Source organism: Rhinatrema bivittatum, chromosome 1 (genome assembly GCF_901001135.1).
Source record: "Rhinatrema bivittatum chromosome 1, aRhiBiv1.1, whole genome shotgun sequence".
Lineage (NCBI taxonomy): Eukaryota > Metazoa > Chordata > Amphibia > Gymnophiona > Rhinatrematidae > Rhinatrema > Rhinatrema bivittatum.
Window position 1 is genome coordinate 817,191,212 of NC_042615.1, and position 18,891 is coordinate 817,210,102.

The 18,891-nt window shown below is 49.7% G+C and overlaps 1 protein-coding gene across 3 annotated transcripts in view; it reads right to left on the bottom strand.

The window, feature by feature from the left end:
- Window positions 1–12,077, bottom strand: part of FANCG (FA complementation group G) — a 158,216-nt gene extending 146,139 nt beyond the window's left edge. Inside the window, exon 1 of one of the 3 annotated variants that reach the window (XM_029581683.1) lies at window positions 11,741–12,077. The gene's annotated coding sequence lies outside the window, so the exon portion shown is untranslated. Of the gene's footprint in view, window positions 1–5,390; window positions 5,743–11,740 lie in introns of those variants that run through there. The other 2 variants (XM_029581670.1, XM_029581677.1) reach the window with 2 other exon arrangements.
- Window positions 12,078–18,891: the final 6,814 nt, after the last annotated feature.

An 18,891-nucleotide genomic window follows, 5' to 3' on the forward strand; every position in this document is an offset into this window, starting at 1 on the left:
ATTGAACAAGGCTCCCAGAAACTCCAATCGCTGGGTGGGTATCAGGCAACTTTTGGAGTGATTGACGACCCAACCCAGAGAGTGAAGCCGGAGAAGCACCTTCTGTACCGCTTCCTCGCAGAGAGATAGGGACTTTGCTCGGATAAGCCAGTCTAAATACGGATGTACGAGAACACCTTCTCTCCGGAGACTTGCAGCGACCACTACCATGACCTTGGTGAAAACTCTCGGAGCTGTTGCAAGGCCGAACGGAAGAGCACAGAACTGGAAATGCGAGCCCATTATCATAAAGCGGAGGAACCTTTGATGGAACTCCTGGATTCCTATATGCAGGTAAGCCTCTGTGAGGTCCAAAGAAGCCAAATACTCGCCTATGTGGACCGCTGCGATAACAGAGCGCAGAGTTTCCATCCGGAAGCGCGGTATGTGTAACGCCCTGTTGACCTTCTTCAGATCCAGAATGGGACGGAATGTGCCTTCTTTCTTTGGGACGATGAAGTAAATGGAATAGCGACCCGTTCGTTGTTCGGAAGGTGGGACAGGCACTATAGCTCCCAGGTGTTGTAACCGAGTTATCGTCTGTGCAATCGCCTGCTGTTTTGCTTGGGAACCGCTGGGAGAAATGAGGAACAGGTTGCGTAGGGGCCGTGCAAACTCCAAAGCGTACCCGTAATGAATGATGTCTAGAACCCACTGATCGGTAGTTATTCTGACCCATTCCTCCCGAAAGTGAAAGAGACGTCCTCCCACTTTCGGAACTGAGGGATGAGCCAGCGTCCCTTCATTGAGCTGTTTTGGCGGCAGCAAAGGAATGCGACGCTGTGGAACGCGCTGGCCGCCTGCCACGAAAGGAAGGAGTCCATGCTTGAGAACGCGTGGTAGGTTGTCTAGTAGAATAGGAGGAGGAGGAGGAGGAGGAGCCTCTACCGGAGCGAAAACGACGCTGTCCGCGAAAGCGACCACGAAAATTTCCCGAGGACCGAAAAAACCGAGGTCTGTCCTCCGGTAACTTAAATACCTTGTTCTCCCCCAGAGAACGGATTAACTGCTCTAACTCGTCCCCAAATAAGAGTTTACCGCGAAAAGGAAAAGAACCCAGTTGCGCTTTAGAGGACGAGTCGGCAGCCCAGTGACGTAGCCAAAGTAGTCGTCTCGCCGATACTGCGGAAGACATGGAGCGGGCCGAGGTGCGAAGCAGATCATAAAAGGCATCCGCAGCAAAAGCTACTGCGGATTCCATGCGGTTGGCCTGTTCCGCCTCTTGCGGGGGTAGATCTTGTGATGTTAACATCTGTTGTACCCAGCGAAGGGTAGCTCGTTGCACCATGCAACTGCAAAGCGCCGCCCGTACTCCTAATGCTGAAACCTCAAATATTCGCTTTAATAAGGTCTCCAACTTCCGATCCTGAAGATCCTTTAGGGCCGTACCTCCCGTCACCGGGATGGTAGTGTGTTTCGCCATGGCTGTTACAGCCGAATCTACTTTAGGCACCTTAAGCAACTCCAATGAATCCGCAGGTAGCGGGTAAAGTTTATCCATAGCCCGACTAACTCTAAGAGTGGCCTCCGGATTATCCCATTCTCGGTAGATAATCTGAGCAAGCTTATTATGAAAGGGAAAAGCATGCGATGGAGTGCGGAGTTCGGTCAATTCTAAGTCACCCGGTAGGGCATTTGACTCACTCTGGGGTACCGGAATTCCCAGTTCCTGGAGCACATGACTGATTAAAGGATCCAATTCCTCCTTGTGAAATAATCTAAGAATCTGAGGGTCGTCCCCTTCGACCGGATCCCCGCCCCCTATATCCATTCCTGAATCCGGGGTGGGAGTGTCCGGTAAGACCGGATCAATAGGAACATGCGCTGGAGGCTTAGGAGGAAGGGCTGGAATAGGAGTTCCCGAGACAGTGGGATCCGCGGCGGGTTTGCCCTTTTTATCAGGAATAGGAGCAGCCTGCTCCCATTCAGCTTCTGCTTCCAAATAAGCTTTATGAAGCAAAAGAACAAACTGTGAAGAAAAAGGGTGGGGCCTCTTAGCGGGACCTCCCTTGGCTCCTCTAGTCGACTGAGAGAGGAGCCCCGATAAAGCACTAGGCCGATGAGGGCTAAGATCTGGAGGAAATTGAGGTGGGAGGTCCTCTCCCTCCTCCGATACTGATTCGCGATCGAGATCGCCCAAAATGGCCGCCAACTGCCCCAAAATGGCCGCTGCCTCCGAGAACGGAGGGGAGGAGTGCCGCGGTCTGCCCGATTCTGAAGTTGCCTCCTGTCGTGGAGAAAGGGAGATATTGGCCGCGGCTGTCTTCCGCGAGGGCCCCTCCCCCCTGGGAAGGCACCGGGAACAGAGGCCCTCGCGGGAAAGCCGACGACCCGGCTCCCCACACGCCGCACAAATGCTTCCTCGAGGCATGCTCAAATATAGAGAAACGGCGCGAAAATGGCGCGAAAAAGTCCCGGGTGACAAGCCACCCCTTCCGGAGACCAAAGTGAGTGAGCAGGCTAACTTAAAAAAATCACCTCGGGTTTTTTTTTTTTTTTTTAAACGCCTGAAGCGCTGCCACCAGCAGCCGTGTAAACTTGAAAACTTTTTTTTTTTTTTTTTACTTGGGAGCCGGCAGAGGGTGCACCACACCCATAAAATCTAATTCTCCGAGGAATTAATACTTCTCAGGAGGCGGAGAGGGAGAGTGACCGGCCCACCGATGAATACTCCCCTCCTCTCACTGGGCTGGGCAGATAGAAAAACTCCGGGAAAAGGCTCCAGGGTAGTACCCTGCCTTGCCTGCTATGGCTCCAAAACTGGCAAAATTAGTTCTGAAATTTATAATGAGCTAGTCACCAAAAACTTTAAGCCATATAATTAAATCAAACCTGACAGGGAAACTTCCCCAACTACAGGAGATCAGGACCGCAGGTTATGCTCTCTCATCTGCTGGAGTCAGAGATATACTGAACGATCGCAGGGGGCGCACCAGAGTATATAGGGGGTGCCTTTTCAGTTTTCTCTCTGACTCCATCTGCTGGACGGGAGGCATAACCCAGCAGTCTGGACTGATCCTGGTACGTACAGGGAACTGGGATTTAGACCACAAATCTGCTGACCAATTCTGCAGCCACAGAAGCTTCTGCGCCGCAACTGCAGAGACCACATTTCTGGCAGAAGTCCAGATCATATGATAGAGGGCATCCACCACATAGGTCACTGCCACTTCCAAGCAGGCAGACTGAGTGGCCTTAGCCGTCAGCCCAGACACCTTCTCATGTGCCTTCTGCATCCAGCATAAGCAGGCTCACTGCATCAAGCTCCCGCAGACCGCCACCTGAAGGCTTAAAGACAAAACCTCAAAAAGTCTCTTCAGTAGAATCTCCAGCTTCTGATCCTGGATATCCCAGAGTGGCTGAACCTGCTACCGGAATGGTTGTCTTCTTGGTCACTGCGGACACCTCGATTCCAAGGTCTGTGCCGGCAAAGGATATAACTTAGCCATAGCTCTGGCTACCTTCAGGCCCGCTTCAGGAGACTCCCACTCCGCCAACTTCTTTACCTTCTTGAGCAAAGGAAAAGCCTTAAGAGGTTCCCACAGCCCTTCCAGGACCAGGTTCACCCTCCATTGTCCAAATCTTCCTGCGTGATCTTAATCCCCAACTCATCCAACACCTGGTGAATCAGCGGACACAGCTCCTCCCTACAGAACAGCCTGACCACCTCTGCAATCGGGATGTCATCCGAATCCTGCATTAGATTCACCAAAGCGCTTACAGTGTCCTTGTCCAGATCCAGCAGATTTCCCTGCAGCTGATCGGAGTCACCCCCTCATCCGATGTGTCCCCGTCCTCAGCAGCGGACCGTCCGAGCCCCAGGATCCCTCCCAATCTTGCCTGCTTCTGATCTTTGGAACTCTTAGCCACACAGGTCTTCCTAGGAAGCATCCTTCTTGGCCAAATAAGCCTTATGGAGCAGGTCAAACTCCACGGAAAATTCCTCCGGATCAGAAGACTGGTCCTGTTCCGCATTCTCCTAGGCCTCTTCCCCTTCCCTGCCACCAGCAGGACTCTGATCAACCTGGGGGAGGCGAGTCTCAAGACTCTCTTGCAGCAGCCTGACTCCTACCACGTGCAGGCAAAATGGCCATTGGTTCCTCCAACCCTCCCCCGGGGTTTCTAACACCGGCCCAGCCGACTGTGTGATCCGGCTGCCCCCCAAGGGGCCTGTGAAGGTCCCAGCTCCTCCAGAGGCATACTCTGAAGAAAATGCGCTTGCGCTGAGGTGCACCCATTTCAAGCTGCAGCAAACTTTCCCGCACTGAGCAGGAGATGGCATGACGACGCGATTGGGCCTAAAAATAGCCCCTGCCACTGCAACTGCTGGTGGTGCGTTCCCAACCAACAGCAAGCAAGGAAACTAAAAGACATACTTCCCTGCCTCTGGATGCCAGGAGGAGACTGCTAAAGGTGGTAAGGACTCAGAGGGGGTGAGGTAACCAGGACCCCCGACTTTTGCCCACCCCGATCAACAAGGGTTGAGCTAGCTCAGGAATCACCAAGCCCCTGCTTGCTCTGCTCTACCCGAGGGATGGTCCAAGAAGGAACCTAACACTTTGGGGAGCCTTCCTACTAAGAATCTTCTCCCTTAAGATTTTTTTTCAAAACTCCAGACTGCAGATTTGAACCTCTACCATCTGCTGGAGAAAGAGAAATACTGAAGGATTGCAGGTGGCACTCGGTTATGTAGCAGTGTCTGAAAAGTTTTCATTCTCTACCTCCATCTGCTGGTAGGGATGCAAAATCCACTTGTCTGAACTGAGCTAGGGTATGCACAGGAAATTCCCATCTCTCTATTTACTAACAATCAATGAATGAGAATACCTTCAGCCAGGGCTATTCCTCTCTCCTCACGGACAATCAGTGAAAGAGAATGTGTTCCCCAGCCCTCATTCCCATTTCTCAGTGAAAGAGAATAACTGCTCTGGCCTGGGGTATCCCTATCTTTCTCACCACAGTCGGTGCATAACTCCCCCAGCCAGGGGTATTCCTGCCTCTCTCCTCACAAGCAGTGAGAAATATGTGACCTGGCCCCATCTCTCTCCTCATAGGCTAATAGTATTCTTCACATAAGGTTTGTTTGTGTGTGTGTGTGTGTGTGGGGGGGGGGGGGGTCATACATGGAGAGGCAGTTACTACCCTTATCAGAAACATGGGGGAACCTGCCCAGAGCAGCAGTTGCTATCATAAGAAACTTATTGGGTAGACTGGATGAACCATTTGGTCGTTTTCTGCCATTTTTACTATGTTACTATGTAGGCAGTTAGTGAGATAAAATATCTGCCCCAGCCCAGGGTATTCCCATCTCTCTTCTCATGGTCAGTGAATATAGGAAAATTGATTCTTACCTGCTAATTTTCGTTCCTATAGTACCACAGATCAGTCCATATAACCTGGTGTGCCATCTGCAGTCCCTCAATATTGACCTGTACCCAACCCAAGATATTACTGAACATAAACAAACACCTTCCCCATATAACAAGTCCCCTTGAACGAGCAGTAGGATGTGGGAGCCCATAATGGGAACAATCCTTTCCAACCTTAACAACAGAAGAAACCAAACAAAACCTGTGCCATTCTTCAGTCTATTTACAATAACAGATCGAGTGGCTCTCTAATCTTCTCCACATCAACTAGGCAAGACTCTGGACTGATCTGTGGTACTACAGGAATGAAAATTAGCAGGTAAGAACCAATTTTCCTTTCCCTGTATGTACCCAGATCAGCCCAGACTCCTGGGATGTACCAAAGCTTCCCTAGACAGGGTGGGACTGCAAGAGTCCCACTCGAAGCACACTTTCGCCAAAGCCCATGACATCTGAAGCCTGGACATCCAAACGATAATGTCTGGTGAAAGTGTGCAACGACTTCCAAGTAGCTGCTCTACAAATCTCCTGCTTGTTGACATTGGGCCCAGGATGCTGCTTGCAACTGAGTAGAGTGAGCTCTTAACCTCTAAGGAACAGTGCAACCCTGACAAAGTAAGCTGAGCCTATCACTTCTTTCAACCACCACGCTGTGGTGGATTTTGAAGCCTTAAGTCCCTTTTTTGCGGCATTCCATAGCACAAAAAGATGAACTGATAGCCGAAAACTATTAGTGACTTTAAGATACCCCAACAAGGCTCGTTTCACATCAAAAAGCCTCAACTCTCTCGCGTGAGGCGCCGCTGTGTCCAGATTTGGGAAAGCCGGTAGCTCCACCGATTGATTCAAATGAAAAGACAATACCACCTTCGGAAGAAAGGAAGGAACCATACGCAAAGAGACTCCAGCATCCTTAATCCTCAGAAAAGGATCCCTACATTACAGAGCCTGTAGCTCTGAAATTCTCCTGGCGCAACAAATCGACACAAAAAAAATAATCTTTAAAGTAAGATCCTTCATAGTGGCCCTTCAAAGCGGTTCGTACAGAGCCGTACACATCCCTCTGAAAACCAAGTTAAGACTCCAGGAGAGATACAACTTCTGCACTGGAGGCAGCAATTGCTTCTCCCCATGGAAGAAACGCACCCACATTTGGATGTGCAGCTAGGGCTGCTCCCTGCACTTGCCTCTTAAGACAGCCCAATGCTGCCACTTGGCCTCTAGGGGAGTTAAAGGCCAAACCCTTTGCCAACCCCCGTTGTAAAAAAGTCAAAATGTGCAACACAGATGCTCGAGTAGGTTCAAGCTAAGGATGTTGAGGGCTTCCTAGCTTGCAGCAAAGTGGAGATGAAATCCTTAGGATACCCTTTGCACCTCAGATGCTTCCTCTCAAAAGCCAAGCCACGAGACAGAAGCGAGCCTCCTGATCTAAAAATATGGGACCCTGGTGCAACCATTTGAGAAGATGAGTGAGGGGCAGTGGCTCGTTCACCACTAGATTTATCAAATCCACAAACCAAGCCTATCGGAGCCACTCTAGCACCACTAGAATCGCCTCTCCTGGATGAATCTCTATTTGCCATAATAATTTGTCCACCAGTGGCCATGGTGGAAATACGTACAGGAGAACTCCTTGTGGCCATGAACTAAGGCATCAACCCCTTCCGTTTTGTGTTCTTGTCTGTGACTGAAGAAGCGTGGAGCCTTGGCATTCCTTTGAGTTGTCATCAAGTCTATGCTGGAGATGCCCCACTTGTGACAGATAAGCCGCACTGCATCCTCCAACAACTCCCACTCCCCAGGATACAGCTGGCAACAATTGAGAAAATCTGCTTGCACCATGTCTATCCTGGCTCGGCAAATAATTCCAGATGTCGCTCTGCCCAGCGAATTAACTCCTGAGCCTCCAGTGCCACCACTCTACTCTTGTCAGTTGAGGTAAGCCACCGTTGTCGCATTGTCTGACAAAATTCTTACCGGCTGCCCACGTAAGAGAGGCAGAAAGGCCTTGTCTCTAAGCGACTCATAGACCAGACACTTCCTCCAACCACTGGCCCTGCGCCAACCAAGTCTGGCACACAGCCCCCCAACCAGAGAGGCTGGCATCGGATGTGACCACTATCCAATTTGGAACTTCCAAGGCTACACCCCGACTTAAGTGGTCCCGACCAAGCCACCAGGACAGACTGGACCTGGCCATCTCTGTAAGACATAACGGTAGATGAAACTGCTCCGACAAAGGATCCCACTGGCAAAGCAAGCTCTCTGCAGTGGTCTCATATGAGCAAACGCCCAAAGAACCAATTCCAATGTGGAAGCCATGGAGCTGAGAACCTGCAGGTAATCCCACACCTTGGGAACCGCACTCTCCAAGAAGCTGCAAACCTGCCTCTGCAGCCTGCCAATGCACTCCCTGGTGAGAAACACTTTCTCGATCCTGGTGTCGAAACATGCCCCCAGGAACTCCAACACCTGAAAAGGGGTTAACTGACTTTTCGACAGATTCACAACCCAACCCAGGGACCTTAAGCTCTGAAGTATCATTGCCACTACCCGTCTGCAAAGAACCTCTGATTTTGCCTGAATAAGCCAATAGTCCAGATATGGATGAACTAGAATGCCTTCTTTCCTGAGAGCTACCGCCACCACAACCATCACCTTGGTGAAAGTTCTCGGCACCATTGCCAACCTGAAAGGAAGGGAGCAAAACTGAAAATGTGTCCTGAGAATCAGGAATCTCTGATGATCCAGCCGGATCACTATGTGCAAGTAAGCTTTGGTCAAATCCAGAGAGACCAAACACTCTTCTTTGTGCACCACTGCAATCCATGAACGCAAAGTCTCCATCTGAAAACGAGGAACTTTGAGAGCCACATTCACCTTTTTTAGATCCAAGATCATGTGGAAGGTCCCTTCCTTTTTTGAGACCACAAAATAAAAGGAATACCTTCCTGTCTGCCGTTCCTCCACAGGTACGGGGATAATGGCTCCCAGCATCCAGAAGCGGTCGATGGTTTCCTGAACCACCCATCTTTAGTTTGCAGAGGCACAAGAAGACACCATGAACAAGTCTTTTAGCGGGAGAGCAAATTCTAAAGCATAACCTTGTCTTATCACACTTAGGACCCATTGGTCCAACACGATCTTGGCCCACTCCTCGAAGAAAAGAGCCAACAAACCCCCTATAACCAGCACTGAGGAGTGGACCAGCCTCGATTCATTGGGCGTACTTGGATCCTGACGACCACTGGCCAGAACCATATCTATTTGGCTTTCGGCCTTGAAAGGACTGGTTCCAGAACTGCTGCCTCCCAGTGCCTTGTCTCTGGGCTCCTCCCAAAGCCCGATTCTGCCAAAAACGCCGATTCGTCCGAAAGCGAGGCCGTCTAGAGAAGGATCTTTTGCTACCCTTCGGCTTATCCTCTGGCAACTTCTCTCCCACATGCTTCAGAAGCTCCTCTAAGGCCTCTCCAAAAAGCAGTTTCCCCTTAAAGGGTAATGCCCCTAAATGAGACTTAGAACAAAGGTCCGCCGACCAGCTCCGCAACCAAAGGAGCCGCCTAGCTGAGACCGCTGACATCACAGTCCTGGAGGAGGTTCGGATGAGGTCATATAACGCATCTGCTACATAGGTCACCACGGCTTCCAGCCGCTCAGCCTGCTTGCCCTCTGAAACTGACGTCGGCTTGACAGTCTGCAGCTGCTGAACCCAGCACAAACCAGCCCGAAGCATAAAACTACTGCAAACCGCAGCACGAATGCCCAGCGCAGACACTTCAAATATCTTTTTGAGATGGACTTCTATCTTCCTGTCCAGCATATCTTTAATCACCACAGAACCAGCCTTGGAAAAGGTTTTCTTCGTAACAGCCAACACTGAGGCATCCACCTCTGGCAGTCTCAACAATTCCAGCGTGTCCTCCGGCAATGGATATAATTTGTCCATTGCCCTACCAACCCTCAAACCCGCCTCTGGTGTCTCCCACTCCTGAACCACTAGTTTCTTTAACGCTTCATGGAAAGGGAAGGCCTTCGGCGGACCTCTTAAGCCCTTCAATATTGGGTCAAACTTTTCCTGATCAGATTCCTCCCATGGTGCCTTAATTCCCAGCTCCTTTAGGACACAAGGAATCAGGGAACACAATTCTTCCCTGCGGAAAAGACGAAACACCCTAGGATCGTCCTCTTCCACAGTTGGAGCTTGACCCCATCCCTCATCCGAATCCTGTCTCTCTAGAGAAGAATCTGCCTCTGAGGAGTTCTCTGCCGATGGCTCCCTGTCATACGACTCTTCCGAGGCCTCATCCGCAGAATCTGAATGCACAGCCTGACCCAGGACTTGCCGAAGCCTGGTCACCATACTGGCCTGTGCAACTTTAGGCCTCTTGCTAGGCCATGGACACTGCGGGCCCTCCTGGCTGGAAAGGTGGCGGCCTGCGGCCTTCCTGGCAAGATATGCTTTATGGAGCAGCAGAACAAAGTCAGGAGAAAAACCTGTTGGACCCTCCCCCAGGAGGTCCTCATCCTCCTCAGATAGAGGTTCCTGGACCTCCGCAGGGCTCAGAGCAGCCTGGGATAGCGGTGGAGGGAGATCCCCCTCTCCTCCCACAGTCGCAGGTGCAAAAGATGCCGAAATGGCCGTCGTTCTGGCGTGAACCAGGACGGAGCCGGCATCATGCATGATCTGCATGGCGTCTCGATGCTTCCCTGATGCTTTTACAAATGTTCCCGAGTTGCCCTCTCCCCCAAAGCGGCAGCGGGAACACAGGCCGGTTCGAGACAGGCGTGCACACCCATCACCACACGCTGAGCACCGGTTGCCATGCGGCATAGCTCCCGCCAGCTTGATCGCGTGCGCCCTGACCCCTGTTCTGAGGACACTGAAAGAAACAACCCTGCACCTACTGGGCCGCCTGCAATCTGCCCCACCAAACGGACAATACTCCAAAAAGAGAAATAGGAAGACTTTTTTTTAACTTCAAAACTTTAAAGCTATGAACACTTCCCTGAAGCTGGCAGCAGCCTCCAGACGTCCTCCTGGGGGTGAGGGAGCTGGCACCACCTGTTATCCACAACCGCCGGCGAAAAGGACCAAGCCAAAAAGGGTCCCCAACCCCCTGCTCGTCCACCTCAAAACCAGAAGGGATGGCCCCCACCGGGACCTGCCAACCTTCTGGGAAGGACTCTTCTTTCCTAATCCCTCACTAACTTTTTTTTTTTTTAATTATTATTTTAAACTAATTTCCAGCCTGCAGGTTTTGCACCACCACCATCTGCTGGACTCGGAGAAATACTGAGCGACTGCACGTGGAGCACCAGGTTATATGGCAGTGTCAGTGTCAGCGAAACGTTCTCTCTCGCCATCTGCTGGAAGGGAGGCAAAAAACAAGAGTCTGGACTGATCTGGGAAGGTGCAGGGAACTCCACATTTCTCCTCCCGCGCTGAAGGCAGGTGCTTTCATTTGACAAACTAAGCAGTCATCTAGAGCACCAAAGTTTTGGGCAGCGGCAAAGTTCCTCTAGTGCCGGAACCAGTATCACCAAAGAAGGGAGCAGTGTGCTCACGCTGATTGAAGGTAGCGCTTTGCTGAAGCTGTTGCCAATAGGTAAACTGGGGGAAGGGGGCTACAGGACTGAAGGTTTGCCTAGGGCACTCAGTACTTTTGCAGTGGCTTTGCCTGTACTCTTTTTGGCTATCTCGCAGCTCCTGAGGCTGCAGGCAAGTGTTACCAACTCCTTTTCACGGGTCCAGTGAAGTCTCCAAATGTGATAAGTAGTAAAGCCTACAATATCACCTAATGAAGCCCAAGCTCTGTTCCAAAAATACAAAACATAAGATTGCGTTAAACCGAAAGACCGTGTAAAATCAGTTTTGGATATTGGGTGGAAGTGGCACAGGATTGTATAGGGTCAGTGTCCTCTAGCCTATTGACACGTTGTATGATGCCAGCTTTTAGCAAATTACAAGGTTGCTATGAGCCTGGTGAAACCGAATGAATTGAAACACTGCTCTTTATTTCGTTGTTATTTTATGTTTTTTAAACCGTAGCTAAAACTGCACTGCTATGTGGCGACACCAGCATAGCTGGGAACCTGTACGGTCACCCATAACGGCGCCGGTGCCACCGCCACATCATCTAACGCTTTGACGCTGGCTGCCAGCCCCTCCCACAGAAGCCTCACAGGCCAGGGTGAGCTAAAGACACCTCGTGGTGCAAGACACAGAACTGACTCCCTGCCTCGGCCTGCCCTTCCCCCCTGCGTCTTCCCATTGGCTGGGTCCTGCACAGCCCCGCCCTGCCCGCAAACGATTGGTCGATGGAAATAGATACCTCATCCGGAAGTCCAAAGGCGAGGGAGGCCGTTGAAAGTCGCTGTTGCTTTCGAGTCTGGCTGTGCAGAAACCCTATGGAAATTTTAGAAAAGTGAGAATGTCGCCAGGCTTATCGCTAAATTAGATCCCTGTTGTGTTCAGAGTTTTAAAATCTTCGGGTTAAAAAAAAAAGTCTCCGATTCTGGAAATACTGCATCCCCCACCGCCCGAGCGGTGGTAAGCCTCGTTCTGATTTCCCCGCTTTCCCTTTCCTCCAATTGTCGTTGGAATTGTTCTTCCAGAGCGAGTCTTGAAACGCAAGCAGCCGAAGAACTCCAGGTCCCAGCAGTCCCTTTGCTTCTCTCCTAGATACACATGTGCAGACTATGGACGAGTAGTCCACGTGGTGGGATGGGAGCTTGAATCCTTGATTAGGGCGAGTACGTTTCAGTGTTTTGTATGTTTTGTTTTTTTGGGGGGGGGGAGCAGCGGGGCCCAATGTCTCTAACGAGAGGCCAGCATATCAGTATTCAACAAAACATCAAAAGCTAAATCTTTGCCTGGTATTAGTTAACAGGCAAAGTTTATTTGTCGGTTACCTACGGGATCCTATGCAGAACACCTTAAACTCAAAGTGTCTGGAATTTGTTTCCTGTTCGTACCCCAGATCAGTCCAGATAAGTGGGTTTCCTGCTGTCACTCCTTGTGACCTTGGGAAAGTCACTTCCATTGCCTTAGGTACAAACTTAGATTGTAAGCCCTCTGGGGATAGGGAAATACTTACAGTACCTGAATGTAATCCACTTTGAAGCGCTGAAAAAAAAAAGTGTGAAAAGTGGAATATAAATATATAAATAAATAGCCGAGAATGGCACCTGCAGTCCCTTAGTATTTATCTGTCTCCAACAAATGGTAAAGGTGCAAACCTGCAGACTGGAGTTCTAAATAGTTAGGATTTGAATAAGAGGCGAGTTCGGCTCCCGGATGTGTTAAGTTTCTTCGAGGGCCATCCCTCGGGTGGAGCAGGGTGGGGGGGGGTTTGATGACCCCTGTCCGAACTTGGCCCTCCTTGACAGGGGGGATTGCTAGCCAGGGGCCCCGGTTCCCTCATCCCCTTGGTGTACCTGGTGCCTCAGTGGCCTCCAGCAGCAGGAAAGTACTTTCTTTTCTGTTCCCATGGTGTGCTGCTTAAAGAAACAGCACACCATGGGAACGGCTGCAGCGCTAAGCAGTATGGAGGAGCGGGTAAAACTTTGTTTCCTGGCCGGAGGCAGGCAGAAGGCGCAGGCCGAATTACCTGCCTTTTGTTGGGGCGGGTGAGTGCTGAATTTCAGCACCAAACAGCGGCGGGAGCATTTTCGTCAGCAGGGGTTATTTTTAGGCCTGGCCAGACTGCGCCGGCATGTCCACACTCATGCAGCGCAGCAAACCTTGGCACGGTCTCAGTTTGAGGTGGGCCCACCTCAATTCACTTGCAATTTGCCGCAATTGTGCCTTGGGGCGGCAGAAATGAGAAGGCATCTGGGCTGGTACTGGAAGCCCCGGGGGGGGGGGTCGGAGGAGCTGGTGGCCATTTTGACAGCACCTGCTAAAACTCCGTCAGCCATTTCAAGTCCTTGGGTCACCCCACCCTGTACCTGGTAGAAAAGGACCCTGCTGGTAACAGGGGAAGGGCTGCAGCTCGGGGAGTTGGTAATCCGGATTCTTCATTCTTGGATCCAGAGTCTTTTTTCTATGGATTTCGTGCTGCTCCTCTTAGTCAGTCGTCCTACCAATATTCTTCCCTATGGTCCATTCGCACCAATGAGAATGAGCACTACACAGCGGAGAGTAGCCCATAGACACAGTCCTCTCAACTTTTTGTTTCTTTTGATAAGAAAAGACTGAGCATTGACGTTGCCAAACAGACACTATAAAGTTGACTAGCAGATTGCATCTCCTTCTGTTATGCCCAGGTGGAACTGCATCTTGGGGGTCATGTCAAGGCTCATTCTGTCAGAGCCATGGCAGCATTTGTGGCCCACTTGTGAGCAGTTCTCATGGAGAAGATCTGAAAAGCTGTGATGTGGTGTTCTCTCCACACATTCAAAATGCATTACTATCTGGATAGGGATGGCCGATGCGACAGTAGGTCTGGCCAATCTATCTTTCGGAACCTATTCAAGATGTAGAACCAAACTCTCCCGCCTAGGGCCCGTTGTTTGGGTGTAGGCTGTCTCCCCCTTTGTTACCAACCGCACTGGTGCCTGTTGGCACCTGGTTAGGTGTCTGTTGGTCCCCTTTTGAGTTGAGGAGCAGCCTGTAACTAGGGGTTCAACCATGTGTGAGGACTACCATCCTGCTCGTCCTCGGAGAAAGCAGAATTGCTTACCTATAACAAGTGTTCTCCAAGGACAGCAGGATGTTAGTCCTCATGACACCCACCCCATGGAGTTGGATTTCTCCTGTTTTTTTATTTTAATCATAATTCCATGTTATGAGACTGAAGAGGGACCCCGCATGGACACGTGGTATAGGGCATACTCGGTGGGCTAGTCAAACTTCTAGAAACTTTGACATAAGTTTTCTGCATTGGGGCTCCATCTGATGTCACCTATATGTGAGGATTAACATTCTGCTGTCCTCGGAGAACACCTGTTACAGGTAAGCAACTCTGCTTTCCTGTAGGATGGGCAGGCCCTGGGCTGCCTATACTGTTTATTTTTGTCCTCCTCATGGACATTTCCAGATGCCAGGATTGGAAGCTGGTTGTGCTGTCTGGCTCAGTTAGGGCCTGGTATGTACCTTTCTTTCTCACTATGGTTTCTTCATTCCCTTCCTTATGGGATCAAGTGCTTCTTGTTCTGTTGGAAGTTAAAAAAAAAATTAAAAATAAAGAGAGAGGGAGGAAATATGAAAATGTTGAAGCTTAATGGTTGAAGGTTAAGCTCTGGAATTTGTTGCCAGAGGATGTGGTTAGTGCAGTTAGTGTAGCTGCATTCAAAAAAGGTTTGGATAAGTTCTTAGAGGAGAAGTCCATTAATTGCTATTAATCATGTTTACTTAGGGAATAGCCACTGCTATTAATTGCATGGGATCTTCTTTTTATTAATTGCATGGGAACCCAGCATCTCAACATTCAAGAAAAGACTCAAGACGTGGCTGTTCACGCAGGCCTTTCCTAACTCCAACATTACTTAACCTCCTCCAATCAACATTCTTCGCTAGTTATAGCATTAATAACCACCTCTTATAATGTTATTATATATATATATATAATTATCTGATCTTCATTTTCCTTCTTACTCCTAGTTATTGATTCCCTGTTACATGTAACTGCTTTTCTGCACCATTGTTCAAATTGTAAAGTTTATTGCACCCCTGTTTCTTGTGAACCAGCATGATGGGACTACTGTCTTGAATGTTGGTATATTAAAAAACTTAAATAAATAAATAAATAAATAAATAATGTTTGGTTAATTGCCAGGTTCTTGGGGCCTGGTTTGGCCTCTGTTGGAAACAGGATGCTGGGCTTGATGGACCCTTGGTCTGACCCAGCATGGCAATTTCTTATGTTTCATGTTGTTCAGTTTTCCAAATTAGCTTTTCCAGGAATATTGGCAGGCTGATGTCAATACAGTCATACATGAGAGCAATAGCGAGTCTGTTGATCTCAGTCTCCACCTGCTGGTTGGTGTGCATAAACCCAGTTGTGTGGACTGGTCTGCCTGTCCTAGAGGAAGAGAAATTATCAGGCAAGAACTAATTTCACCATTGTGATGGATTTGTGTGTCTCGGTCCCCTCTCTCCCTCTGTTTAACATTTGGCAGAGAGACTGTTGGGGCTTTCCTAGCTCTTTTAATCATACTCCATGTCCACACTGCCTGCCTCGTGGAGGCTGATTCGCCACACAACATTTTGATTAATAAAGGCGTGTCTTGGGCTTTAAAAGAATGGGAAACATCGATTCCCTGTACATACCCGGATCAGTCCAGACTCCTGGGTTTTGCCTCCCCTCCAGTAGATGGAAACAGAGAAGTTTTTGACTGACTCTGCCCTATACCCTGAGGTGCCACCTACAGTCCGTCAGTATTTCTGTCTCCAGCAGATGGTGGAGGTGCAAAAATCCTACAGTCTGTAATAGTTAAAAAAAAAAAAAAAGTCAAAAGGGGACTAGTTCAGAAATAATTTCTTTTATTTAATCAAAGACAGAAGAGATTCCTGAGCCTCCCAGGGGGTTGGCAGGTCCTGGTGGGACCATCTCCCCTGGTATTTGAGGCTAGTGGAGCTTGGGGTCAGGGACCCTGCTGCCCTATCCTACTGACAGCGTTTGGGGTGATACCGGGGAGCCCGCTTCACTCACCCTGTGGGGAACAAGACTCGATGTTGCATTGAATTCAGGTTTGGGGGGGGGGGTGGAACAGACGCTTAGTTTTTTTTTTCCCGTGCCGTCCCGGCCTGATTCTCCATCCCCGCCGACTTGGTGCGTTTTCTCTGGGGGGCAAAGCATTTGCGTCTTCCAGTCCAGAATCCTTGTCCTTCGTGGAGCCTAAATTTGGTTCTCAAAGCACTGTTTGGCGCACCTTTTGAGCCTTTGAAGAGGGCGACGTTAAAGGATCTTACTTTAAAAGTGGTTTTTTTTCTCCAATCTTTGAAGGTTATTGTACCTTGACTGGAAAATTGAAGAAAATCTTTTCCAAAGTTTATCAATTATTGGTGGGAGGGGACTTCCACACTGCCACCCACTTGGCTGCATGGGAGTCACCTGGGACAGGGGTCAATGGGAAGACTGTTTTCGCCATTTAGGACAGACCTCCATGTCGGCTGCTATGATGGAAAATAAATACAAACTTTTGTATCGCTGGCATTACTCCTCGGCCCGATGGTTCCTGGGGAGCTCGGCTATGTGTTGGAGACAATGCTCTCTGGAAGGTTCCTATCTCCACATGTGGTGCATTCCCCTCGTATACAGGTTTTTTGGCAGGATTGTCAAAGGTGGATGGGCACTGTCTTGGGTATCCAGATTCCACTGTGGGCGGAGGTTTGCCTTGTTCACCTGTGTGGTGACAGCAGCTAGACTGCTGGTGGTAGCTCGGTGGAAGTCTCAAGATATACAGACACACATTTGCTTACCAAATTACGACAGATATATCAGATGGAACACTTAATGGCTATCCAGAGGAATTCTGTCCCAAAGTTTTACAGGATTTGGACCCTGATGAAGCCCCATCTATAATAATGGTGGGATATGGGCCCACTAAGCTATATGTTGCCTTCGTTACTAGATATGGCCCCCCCCCCTTTTTTTTTTCTGTGGCAGGACTGCACCTGACTGAGGCGACATGGAGGGAAGGAGGAGGGGTTATAGGGAGGGGGGATTTACATACTAAGGCTGGACAGGGCTATGGGAGGTCGAGTCGGATCATGCTATACTTACTGTCAGTCATTCCTTTGTAGAGAATGTTAAGGATGTTATTACGTTACTATGGCTTTCATTGCCTGTTGCTCTGAAGCTGATTGTATGTTATATAAACCAATAAAATTGTTAATTAAAAAAAAAAAGTGTTTTTTCTCATGACCATTTCTTCAGCATGGCGAGTATCGGAGCTTCAGGCTTTGTCCTGCAGGGAGCCCTTCTTAAGGATTATGGATACGGGAGTCTCTTGGAGGACAGTCCCCGCCTTTCTCCCAAAGGTGGTATCCTTCTTTCATTTGAATCAGTCGGTTGAATTCCCTTCCTTTCCAGACTTGGACTGCTCTGATCCCCAGTCTAGAGATCTGAGGAAGCTGGACCTGCAGCGGATTCTGTTGTGTTACTTGGAAATTACAAATAGCTTCTGCCTGTTGGACCATCTTTTTGTGCTGTGGAGTGTCCCCAGAAGGGGGCATAAGGTGTCTAGGGCTACTATCGCCCGCTGGTTGAAAGATGCTATTGGCTCAGCGTACCTGGTTCTCTTCGGGCGCATTCTACCTAATTGCAGGCGGCCTCATGGGCTGAGTGTCAGCAAGTTTCACCATAGGAGATTTGTAGGGCACTTGGAAGTCTTCGCACACCTTTGCCAGGCATTATTAGTTGGATATCCAGGCCCCAGGTTCTGGGGGGGTTTGGAGAAGGTGTGCTTCGAGCGGGACTCTCACGGTACCACCCGACATAGGGAAGCTTTGGTACATCCCAGCAGTCTGGACTGATCCGGGTACGTACAGGGATAGGAAAATTGGTTCTTACCTGCTAATTCCTTCCTGTAGTACCATGGATCAGCCCAGAGTCCCGCCCATTTCAGCATTGGGGTAACGGAGAGTCCACTCGTTCAGTACTTCTTGATTTTTTTCTCTGCAGATTAGTTCTCAAAGTTATAACAGGTTCTGCTCCCACTAGGGGTTCAGGTGTGAGCAGGATGTTTGGCGTTGCAGGGTTTCTCCTCCCTCTGCCCATGAGGGGGGTAAAATTGTTAATTGTGTTGATTTTAATCATTATGCTTGGATAGAGTGCAATACTGACGGACTGTAGGTGGCATCTCAAGGTATAGGGCAAAGTCAGTCAAAAATTTATCTGTCTCCGTCTGCTGGCAGGGAGGCAAATCTCAGGAGTCTGGATTGATCCGTGGTACTAGAGGAATGAAAACTAGCAGGTAAGAACCAATTTCCCTGTACGTACCCGGATCAGTCCAGACTCCTGGGTTTGCCCCCCCCCCCCCCCCCAGCAGATGGAGACAGAAGTTTAATAACCAACTCCGCCTTATCTGGGCTGGTGCCACCTACAGTCTGGCAGTATTTTTCTGTCTCCAGCAGGTGGAAGACGGGCCAAACCTACAGTCTGAGTTAGGGCCTAGCATAGTTAGTCAGGGTTAGGCAAATTAAAAAAAAAAAAAAAAGAGATAAGGCAAAAGAAATGAAGCAGGGACAGAGACTGACCGCAGTGTGTTCCTGCTGGTCCAGGTCTCCCGCCTCCCAGGGGGTTGTGAGGTCCTGAGGGGACCATCCTCCCTGGTTTCAGAGGTATTGGGGGTTGAGGACCCATCATCCAACCCATACCACTACTGGAGGTGACACTCCAGTAGGTTCAGGACCCAGAAGCGCCGGACAGGTACTTTAAAAAAAAAAACAAAAAGTGTCAATTTTTTGTTTTTGCACCGTTTAGCTCCATAGGCCGCTCCGATCACGAGGGGGGGGGGGTTGGGGCCATTTCGGCGT